Below are 11903 nucleotides of genomic sequence, written 5' to 3'. Positions count from 1 at the left end.
AGTTGCCTTCAAATAGTTGATTAAAAATTGGGTCTGGCTGGGCGAGGTGGCGCATGATTGTAATCCCAGCATTCAGGAGGCAGAGACTGGAGGATCATTAGTTGGCAGACAACCTCAGGTACTTTTAATGAGGCTCCTCGCAACTCAGTGAGATTTTATTTCAAAAAATATAAAGATAAAAAAATAGGACTGGGGGTGTAGCTCGGAGGTAGACTACTCCTGGGTTCCATCCCCACTACTGCCAAAAAAAGAAAAAAAATTGAGACTAAAATGTAATTTTTTTATATCCTTGGGATCTTACACTGTGAATGTTGGTGACATTTTGTGTTTTACTTTCTACTTGAGGAAGGCATAAATGGTTTGTAAAACTAAAGATTTTTTTTCATATTCACATTAACTGTCTTGGCATGCATTTATGTATATTTTTGCAACAAGGCATATTGACATTTCCTTGAAAAGTAGTGCCATTGTATATTTTATCATTTAAAATTTCTACACTTGTGAATTTAAGGATGCAGAGGATCTGCTTTTTATTACTGAAATTTTCACAAAGAAGAGTCATATTAGGTGCTTCTAAGATGTGCCTCTTCTGTTTCTTTACTCTTATTACATTGCAGTATTTTATAGTTTGGGGCTAGATATTTATTTATTACCAGACAGACCCATGTTTGGCTGGTATATACTACTGCCAAAGCCTCACCTTAAAGTTGCTGAAGGTGTTAATGTAAAATATAAAGACACTGACAAAGATATTTATGTCCAATACGAATTCTTATACAAACATAAAGAAACTTAATAGAATTTACTGTCATTGTTATCACCCAGTAGCTTATATTTTTCTGGGGAGGAGTTAATTACATATTTGGTAAAGGAACAGGATCACTTGACATTTCTGTTAGACTCTTCTACCAAATGAAGACTATTGAGACTGCCTAGATTGTCTATGCAAAGATTTAGGGTTTTTAGCTAATGGATAAGCTAGTCTTCATAATGGTGAGGGAGAAATCTCATGATTACTATGCATGGGGTATCAGGCTTTTCACAACTAGATTCAGAAGAAAAAGAACTGGAAGTATGCTTCAAATGTGGATTTTTTTTTCTTATTTAACATGCAAGTGTAATTGTGTTCTACTGCATGGATTAGAATCTATTCATTAGAAATCTTTGGTAGATAGAATTTGTGCTTTGTTACCTACTAGGTATGGAGGAGAGAAAAATTTGCAGATGATTCACACTAAAGTCAGGATCAGATGAAAATGCATGCTGAGAATTCTGGTATTTTTAATTCAAGGAGAAATGAAAGCTAGTAGTTAGAATAAGCTTTATATTATCTTAGGAAAAAGTGAGAAAACAAATCCTTTATGTGTTTCACTTGGTGATCAAGTTACTTTTCTATTAGAGAGACACTTTGCAGATTAAGACCTTTGGCAGATGCATAAACAGGGACATAATAATTATCAAAACTGAGTCTATGAAAGTTAATAGAAAACAGATGTTTTAAGCACAATTCAGTTCAGGAGAACTCTTTATTGAGTACAGTGTTCAGGTGCTTGTACAAGGTATGGGGGATAGAGAAGTAGAAGTCACTTTGGGTCCTCAAGGACATCACAGTCAATATGTGAGAGTAATCTAAGCAAGTACATCATAGTAAGGGCATTGATTGTGGAGGAGTGGGCTCCCAGAAGTTGAAATGGCGACATATGGCAGGATCTTGGTGAAGGTGGGCACATTAAACCCCTAAATTGTGATGAGCTGAGCCACTTCCCTGGGAGTAGCACTTCCTCTCACTCCTGAGAGGGTAATTCTGATTGTCTAGAGGAAACATGCAAGACAAAACTGAATCTCCTCAGGACCTGCCCCTGCCACCCCTCTTATAGACCTGAAACTACAATGACGTCTCAGCAGGTCCTTAAGGCAGAATGTGGCCTATGAAGAGGACATGTGCTACACTTTGAAAGAACTATGTGAGTTTTCTGATCTACACAGACAGACTGAAGGAACGTGTTGAATTGATAGTAAGTGTGTGGGATAGTGGTTGAAGAAACATAAAGTTGGATCAGGCTGAATTTATTGGTACGGGTTCACCAGGCACATATTGTGCATTTACTGTTGCAGCTTGGGGACTTAGAAAGGATTTCTGAGTTTGACATGGGCCAAAAGGGGGTCTATAGCGAGCATGTTGGAAATGCTGGATATGTTTTGATTTAATGTAGAGGAAGAGATTCAAAGGCTTAGGGAGACTGGAATGTTATAGTAGACTCATGCTGGGAAGGTCCAGAAGGCATACCTTTTACCAGTACTGTGGGAAATAAATTTCCAAGGGAGCACCAGCATTCTCAAAGAGCTTTCTATGATTGCTCATCTCTGAAGACCAGACCTTATAGTGGGAACTAAAGTCACTGAATTGGGGAATCAAAACCCAGTGTGAGTATTTGGATCCTAATATGGCAGGGGCCAAGGGACAGCACTCCATGGTGCATAGGCAAGGTGGGTGAGGTTACTATAATGGTCAGTAGAGTCAAAGTAACTGTTGTGTACCTGTGACACTGGCTATTTGATCATGGTGTGTCTAAAGGTGAAATTGATAGGAGAGTCTACTGTATTTGCAGCTAGTCTGTGTAAGCACAACATTCTAGGTCGAGTAAACAAAAATCTAATCAGAATTATAAAAAGTGTATCACAATCCTCATTCATTTTCTAGACTTGAGAGAGTTTTAGACTTAGAACCCTCTTGAATGAAGGGCAGCAGAGTCCCTTTGAGGAATATCTTTTATACTGCCAACAATTTATACTTTTAGCCCTTTTCTCAGCCTCTCCAAAGAACCTATGGTCTTTTACCAGCATAGCTGTGCATTGGGAAAAAGGAGATGATCAAACTTTTTGGAGATTGGCTCTGAACTGAAATTATTTCCATGAGTCTTAAAATGTCACTGTTGTCCACCAGTCTGAATAGAGGCTCATGAAGGTTAGGAGGTCAATGGATTTTAGCTTAGGTTATTCTCAGTAGGAATTATTGGTCCCTGAACTCATACTTTGGTTATTTCCCCAGTTTTGGGGTGCTTTTATGGAACAGCTGCAGTCTACACTGATTTTCTGACCAATGGAATAAGAGCTATTGTGATGGTAAATGTCTGGCACAAGCCATTAGAACTTGCTGCTACCAAGGAAAGTAGTCAGTCAGAAGCAATACCACATTTCAAGAGGGTTTGCAGAAGCTAGTATCAGCATTAGAGACTTGAAAGATTCAAGGATGATGATTCCTATCACATCTCCATTCAGCTATCTTATTTGGCCTGTGTAGAAGACAAAGTGACCTTGGAAAATGCTAGTGGCTTATCATTAGTTTAACCAAGTGGTGACTAGTTTTAACTGCTGTACTGGGTATGTTTTCATTGCTTAAGCAAATTAACATTAGCCCCTGGTACTTGGTCTGCAGCTATTGATCTGGCACATATCTTTTCTACATCCTTGTCTGTTCTACAAGGCCTGCTAGAAGCAGTTTGCTTCCAGCTATGAGTAGCAACACACATTTACACTCCTACCTCAGGGTGTAACAGCTCTCTATTTCTAACTCATAGTTTAGTTTTCAGGCTTCCTTGGTGCTGCCTATAGAGGTAGCAGCCATCTCCTGTTTGGCATCATGGCTGCCCTCAGACCTCTCGTGAAGTCCAAGATCATCAAAAAGAGAACCAAGAAGTTCACCTGGAACCAGTCAGACTGATCTATCCAAATGAAGCTTAAGTGGTAGAAACCCAAAGGTATTGACAACAAGATGTGGAGAAGATTCAAGGGACAGATCTTGATGTCCAACATTGGTAATGGGAACAATAAGAAAACAAAGCACATGCTGCCTAGACCGGAAGTTCCTGGTCTACAGTGTCAAGAGGCTGGAAGGGCTCTTGATGTACAACTGATCTGTGCTGAGATTTGTTTGCCACTGTGTCTCACAACCACAAAGCCATTGTGGAAAGAGCAGCCCAGCTGGCCATCAGAGTCACCAACCTCAGTGCCAGGCTGCACAATGAAGAAATGAATAGACAGCTTACCTTGGAATTGTGTGTATGTGTGTCTCTTTAAATAAATCTACAAAGTCTGCCAAAAATAATATTGTTTTCACGAACCTGGCTCACCTTTTTCTTGCACAAGATATCACATTGGCCCACTACATTGATGACATGCTGAATAGACACAGTGAGGGAGAAGTAGTAACTATTCTAGACTTACTGGTAAGATATTTGTGTGTCATAGAGTGGGAAGTCCAACTGAAATTCAGAGGTCTCTATTTCAGTGAGATTTTCAGAAGTCCATGATGTGGGAAATGCTGAGATCTTAAGATGAAGGACAATTATTACATCTAGTACCTCTTACAAAAATAACAACCAGGCACAATGTCTAGTAAGCTTCTAGATTTTTGAGGCAACACATTCCTCATTTGGGTGTGTTACTGTCAACCTTTACCAAGGACCCCCTGACCCCAACAAAGCTGCTAGTATTGAGCAGGGCTCGGAACAACAGAAAGTTCTGCAACAGATTTCGTTTGTTGTACCAGCTATTTTGCCACTTGGATCAAATGATCCGACAGATCCAATGATGTTTGAAGTGTTAGTGGCAGATAGAGATGCTGTTTGGAGCCTTGGATGGGGCGCTGTAGGTGAATCACAGTTCAAAAACCTTTATTTGAAACAAAGCCTTGCTGTCTTCCACGAATAACTAATATCTCTTGAGAAGCTACGCTTGACTTGCTATGGGCCTCAGTAAAGACTAACTGGCCTGTGGGCCATAAAATTACCATATGACCTTAACAGGCTGGGTATTTGACTTATAAATAAATTTGGGTGTGCACAGTGTTGAGAGTGCAAAACTTTTAGCATCTTTTGGCTTGGCCTGAGAATTAAATTGACATGATACAGATTAACAGTAGAAAAAGCATACATGTTTATTTTTCATGTGACATGGGTTCCTTCATAAGAAAGTAAGGACTCAAAAGAAGTGATTAGAATCAATCACTTATGTGCTGAATTTGATAAAGAATAGGGGCATGTGAAGTGTGATGAGGCAAAGGCTCTTGGGTTAGTGTAGTTAGTTGGGTAGATAAAAGACTAGAAAAGATCAGAGTTAAATAAGATTTACCTGCATGAACTTCTCTTAGCTTCAACTTTACATTTTAGATGATAAGGCTGTTACTTTCCTTTAGGGATAGGAAGGACGTCTTTTACATGGGAACTTCATATTTTGTTTTTAAGAAGCAGTAAGAAGGTCAGAGTAATATTCTTTCATCTGCTGGTTTTAAAAATGCCTTTAATTCAAAATAATATCCCACAGCAGGATGGTTAAGGGTGGCATATTCTTCATCAGCAGTACTCCATCATCAGATGGAAATGGTGGTGGTGTGATCAGGCCCATGAGGCTCTGGAAGCCCAAGTTGGTTCCGTGAAGTGGTCTTAGTGTCCATGGTCCCTGTTTTGCTACTGCCTTTTTTCCCTCCTGGCTTGCACCTGTGGCCTTTTGGAGAGTTTCTAATATCAATTGTTAGAGGAAAAGAAGACTTAGGCCTGGTTTACACATGGCCTTCATAATATGCAGGCACCATCCAAAAGTAGATAGCTTCTTTTTGGGAATCTGAATAGTGCTAAAGGGAAGTCCTAGTGAATACAGCTTTGAGCTATACCTGGTTATTCACTGCCTGGAAGGAGAAATGTCCAGGCATGTGAATTTATACTAGTTTATGAGCTGGGGCAATGGTTTGGCTGGAAGGAACACAATTAGGAAACTGATAATAAGGAAATTTGGGAAAAAGTTAAATGGATAGATTTCTCTGAATGGGCAAAACCCTATGGGTATATTTGAGTCTGTAGCGAATGTTCACCAAAGGGTGATGTTAGCAGAGGAGGCTTGTAATGATCATGTGGATAGAAAAGTCTGTTCTGTGAATACTAGTCAGCCTGTTTTCCCAGCAGTCATCCAGTGGGTGCATAAACAAAGTAGTCATGTGTGCAGGGGTGGAAGTTACATGTTAGAAACATGAATTGCCATTCACTAAGGCCAACTTGGGTATGGTCACTGCTGAGTGCCCAGTTTGCTGGTAGCAGCCACCAATGTTAAATTGTTTTGTTTTTTTCTTGTGATACTGGGGCTTGAACCGAGGCATTCTACCACTGAGCCACAACCCTGTTTTTAAACAGAGTCTCACTAGGTTGCTGAGTACTTTGCCATATTGCTGAGGCTGGTCTTGAACCTGAGATCCTCCTGTCTCAGCCTCTCAAGTACTTGGATTACAGATGTGTGCCACTATGCCTGGATTTGAGTTTTTTTTTTTTCCTCCCAATACTGGGGATGGAACCTAGTGGCATTCTATCTCTGAATTCTACCCCTAGCCCTTTATTCTTTATTTTTGAAACAGGGTCTCACTGAGTTGCAAAGGGCTTCACGAAGTAGCTGAGGCTGTCCATGAACCCCAATCCTGTCTCAGCCTCCCAAATGCTGAAATTACAATCATGAGCCAACATACCCGGCTAGGATTTCAGTTCTTGATATGGCATCATTCCTCAGAATGATCAGCTGACTACCTGGTGACAGGTTGTTTATGATGGACTGCTTTCATTATGGATAGGGCAATGTTTTATTCTTACTGGAATAGGCACTGAATCTGGATATGAATTTCCCTTTCTGTATGCAGTTGTTTGGCCCAAATTGCCATCTCTCAATTTGCTGAATACTTATCTACCATCAAGGTATTCCACATGGCATTGGTTCTGATTAAGGAACTTATTCACAGTGAAAGAAGTGTGGCAGTGTGTTCATGCTTATGGAATGTACTACTCTTTAACATGTCCCCAAAGCAGGTGGCTTGCTAGAATGGTAAAACGGCCTTTTGAAAATTAAGTTACCATGGTAGCTGGGTGGGGATTCTTTGAAAGGCTGGGGCACAGTTCCCCAAAGGCTGTATATGCTCTGATTTAGCATCCAATGTATGGTATTGCTCTCCTATGGTGAGGTACACGGGTCTAGAAATCAAGGGGTATAACTGGGAATGGCACTATTCACAATTACTTCTAGTGACTCATAGAGCAATCTTTTACTTCCTATTCCCATGCCCTGTTGGCTTAGAGGTCCTAGTTTCAGAGGGAAGGATGCTTCTACTAGGAGACACAACAATGATTCCATTGAACTGGAAGTTAAAACTCCCCCTGACCACTTTGGCCTCTTCATGCTTCTGAATCTATAGGCAGAGAATTCCTATTCTTGTTTGGGTGATTGATCCTGACCATCAAAGAGAAATTAGATTTCTTTTCCACAGTGGAGGCAATAAAAATGTGGCTGGAATGTAAGAGGTCCTTCAGGATGTCTTTTAATATTACCATGCCCTCTGGGAAACTTCAGCAACCCAACCCAGACAGGACTGTTAGGGCCCAGACCTTCAGAAATGAAGGTTAAGATCACCCATTAGGTAAACAGTTATAACAAGCTGACATGCTTGTGAATACAAAGGGATTATAGAAGGGGGATATTGAAAGAAGGTGGTCATAAATACCATCTCTAACCTAGTGATCGGATACAAAAACAAGGACTATTATTGTCATGTATTTATTCCTTATTTTATTTATGACTGTATATGTGTAATAAATAAAAAACAAATATCTTTGTTTCATTCCTTGTATTCTCTCACTATGTAACATAAGATATTTTGACTTTATATCATAGTACTTAAGTATTACTGAGTTTACATTGCAATATTTAAGTTACAGAATATCAAGAAGTGTAACACTCAAGGACTTCATATTCTCTTCTGGGGAAAGGGTAATGCTTTTTGGGTTGTACGCAGGATGTGTGTCTTCTTATGTTCAGTGCAGTTATGACCTTTCTTTATTGGGAGGCTAAGCATGGATTAGGAAGATACATATGGGTGCCAAGTTGAAAAGAGGTGGACTTCTTATGGTTAATTATATTTGTCAAGATGACCAGGCCATGGGATACCAAACATTTGGTCAAACATTATTCCAGGTGTGTCTGTGAGGGGTTTTTTGTAAGATATTAATAAGCAGATTGCCCTATGTGTGGCCTTCATCCAATTAATTGAAGATCTGAAGAGAATAAGAAAGCTAAGTCAGAGAAAAGTTATTTTTCTCTCACTGATTGGACTGGGTTATCTATTTTCTTCTGCACTTGGACTGGAACTTATACTGTTGGCTCTTCTAATTTTTAGGTCCTCACACTTGGAGGGGAACACAGACTCCCAGCTTTCCTGGTTTTCAGACCTGCACTACCAGTTCTCCTGGGTTTCCAGCTTGCTGACTGCAGATCTTGGGACCTCTCGGCTCCATACTGTGTGAGCTAATTTCTTATAATTAGTCTTTCTGTTCACACACGTGTGTGCACGTACACACACACACACACACACACACACACACAACACACACACAACCCTACCCTACCCTATTGATTCTCTTTCTCTGGAGAACCCTAACACACTTAACAAAAAAGTATAACATTAATTGATTTTTTCCCCCAGTATAGCAACAGGCTGTAATTGCATGGGATAATTTCAAATATAGACTTAATAAAAATTTGAAGTAATGTGTGGTAATTATACCACAGCAACTATTCAGAAGTGGGCTTCTAAACAATTTACTTTTATTCTTTTCAATATCCTAAAGCCAACTTAATGAATAATTTACTATGCTTTATATAAGGGGTATTTAAGAAAAGGTAAAATGCTTAAGATGCCAAGCCATAGTACAAGGAAAATTTATAGTAAATTTCTTAGAAATTCAAGTTAACAACTCAGATTAGTCACAGACACATTCAAGCCATGCAATTACCTAAATAATCAAGTATATTGGCTTTAAGAAGCAGTCTGTAGTGATGATTGACAGCTGCTTTGGCTTAAACGTATTTGGCAAAACTTAGGTATTGTTTCTATTGTTCTTTGATCTTATTTTTTTCAAAGTACCATTTTAGATTATGAAGAGTAGTTACTATGCTTCTGTTCTCCCAGTGGGGACTAAGTTAATTAAACACACTGGGAAAATATTTCATGAATGTATCAAAAAGGAATCATATGCTGCATAAGGTATTGCTTAAATAAAATTGAAAGGTTAGAGAGAGAAATCCAGGAATAGCTGTACTCAGTAGTTTTGTTTTTTCTTTTTAAAGTAAACAGGGAGTAATCATGAACATTACAGGATTTCTCCTGTTATAAGAATTTTTTTTTTTTAGGAAAAAAGAATGACTGAATACTTTTCAACATTTAAAGCTGATTGATTCTCACATATTCTTTTCATTGTGATTGTATAGCCATGCTGAGGTCTGGAATCATGCAACTAACTCAGCTCAGAGCTTCATTGGTGGCTCTTACCATAACTATTTGTCGTTAATGTTGGATTATATAGCAAGCTTCTCTTGGTTCTCAGTTTGAGGAATGTGTGCAGTCATTTTCTAAGTAGAATACACAGTCATTCTTTCTGCAGTTCAGCTGCTTTAGTATGCTTCCCTAATTAAAAATATATATTGTACATCAAAATTATCACAGAACTTAGTTATAAACAGGATAGGTTGGGAACTTATGCATCATGAACTGGACTTCATCCCTTCTCTAAGAGAAGGGCAGTTACAACAGTTGAGCTCAGTGCCTTATTTAAATCATACAGTGTTTGTCCTTTTGTGTCTAGCTTATTTCACTTTGCACAGTGGCTTAGGGTTCATTCATGTCAGAGCATGTATCAGAACTTAATTTACTTTTTAAGGCCCAACAATATTCAGTTGCATGTGAATCTTACATTTTGTTTATCCGTTCATTCATAGATGCATAGTGGGCTTGTTTATACCCTATAACTATTGTGAATAATTGTGCCATGAACATGGGTATACAGATACCTGTTTGAGTCTCTGCTTTTAGTACTTTTGGTATGTACTCAGAAGTGGAATTGCTGGATTGTAAAGTAGCTCTGTTTATTTGTTTGTTGTTGATTGTATACCTTTTTTGGAGATGGTATTTTTATGTTTCATATATATATATATATATTTGGATATATACATATTTTATTGGTGCATGGTAAGTATACTTAATATTGAGGTTCAGTGTGACAGAAACACACATGCACATAGTATTTGGTATGTCCCTACATTTAATATTTTGAGGACCCTCCATACTGTATTCCTAGAGCTATATAGTATTTTTTTTTTTTTTTTTTTGGCAGTACTGGGGATGGAACCCTGGGATATTATACCTCCAAGCTACACCCCCAGCCCTAGTTTTTTTTTTTTTTTTAGTCTTTTAATTTTTGAAACAAGGTCTCACTGAGTTGCAAAGGGCCTTGCTAAGTAGCTGAGGCTGTCTGCGAACCAGGATCCTCCAGTCTCTGCCTCCTGAATGCTGGGACCTATGGTGTTTTAAAGTATTTCTTTTCCTTGGTTCAGCAGATGGGCTTGGCCATTTTATTTTATTTTGTTACTGGGGATTGAACCCAGGGGCATTCTACCTTCTCCACTCCCAGTCCTATTACATATATATTTTTTTTAAATTTTGAAGCAGGGTATTGCTAGATTGCTAATTAAATGACTGAGACTGGCCTCAAATCTGCAATCTTTTTGTCTCAGCCTCCCAAGTACTGGGATTACAGGGATGTGCCACTGTGCCCAGTTGGATTAGCCATTTCAGATGATGAACATTGGGAAGGAGTGCTTAGTGTAGCATGAGTGGTAGCCAAAGAACTTCAGCCTTGCTGGCTGTCTCCTTGTTTCCGTAATAGCCATCACCTAAAATGCATTGATCTAAAAACTAGTGTTTCTCAGAAAGTAGTTCAGGAGCTACCAGCATAAAAAATAACCTGTTATATATGAGTTTGCCAATTGTCACCTCTGTATATTGATTTAGACTCTAGGGGTGAGGATGGAAAAATGTTTTTTGAATAAGAGAAATATTAATTTGATGAACTTCCCCTTTGTTTCTTTTATGGTTTGATCTCAAAGATTTATCTACTGTTTTCTACTTGAATGTTTTATAATTTAACCTTTTTTTAAAAAAAAAATTTAGTGGTACTGGGGATGGAACCCAGGGACATTCCATCTCCGAGCTACACCCCAGTCCTATTTTTTATTTTTATTTTTTTGTGGTACTGGGGGTGAACCCAAGGACTTTCTACCTCTGGGCTATACTCCCAGACGCATTTTATACTTTATCTGGAAACAGGGTCTCACTAAGGTGCTGAGAGCCTCACTCAGTAGCTGAGGCTGGCTTCAAACCTGTGTGATCCTCCTGTCTCAGCCTCCCAAGTGCTGGGATTACAAGCATGCACCACCACGCCCAGCTTATTTTTTATTTTGAAACAGGTTCTCACTGAGTTGCAAAGGGCCTTGCTAAGTAGCTGAGACTGTCCTTGAACTGAGATCCTCCTGTCTCAGTCTCCTAAATGCTGGGATTACAAGCCTGTGCCACCACGCCCAGCTAACTTTTTTTTTAACTGACACAGTGCCAGTGTCCAGGTTCATTATTTTGAATATGGTAAACAGTTATTAAAATATTCTATTCTCATTGTTCTCATTGTATTATCTTGGGTTTTATGACATGTGGCATGTGTGTGTGTGCATGTGTATATATATATGTATGTATGTGTATATATGTATATTTATGTATATATGTATTTATATATTGATATCTGCATTCTATCCTCACCATAATTCTTTTGTCTTAATTACTTTAGCTAATAAGATTCATAATTATATAGTATGAGCCTTCTACCTTTGTTCTTTTTCAAAATTTTTTGGCCATATAGGTTCTTTTCAGTTTTACAATAAAACCTGCTTGAGGTTTTATTAGGATTATATTAAATCTTTATATCAATTTGGAGAGATTTAAGAACAGCATTGAATTGTCTGAAAAACATATAGGTCTTACATATTTTCAT

General features: G+C 38.6%; 1 pseudogene across 1 annotated transcript; it reads left to right on the top strand.

Moving 5' to 3' along the window:
• Positions 1–3598: 3598 nt before the first annotated feature.
• LOC308269567 (large ribosomal subunit protein eL32-like) lies at positions 3599–8335 on the top strand (annotated as a pseudogene). The gene is made up of 3 exons: positions 3599–4059; positions 4417–4647; positions 8204–8335. The product of its transcript is annotated as a large ribosomal subunit protein eL32-like (transcript).
• Positions 8336–11903: the final 3568 nt, after the last annotated feature.

This window comes from Muscardinus avellanarius (assembly GCF_963383645.1).
Source record: "Muscardinus avellanarius genome assembly, chromosome: 11".
In the NCBI taxonomy this organism is placed as follows: Eukaryota; Metazoa; Chordata; class Mammalia; order Rodentia; family Gliridae; genus Muscardinus; species Muscardinus avellanarius.
Note: the sequence above shows the minus strand (reverse complement) of the source record. Positions and strands in the feature narration are given on the sequence as shown.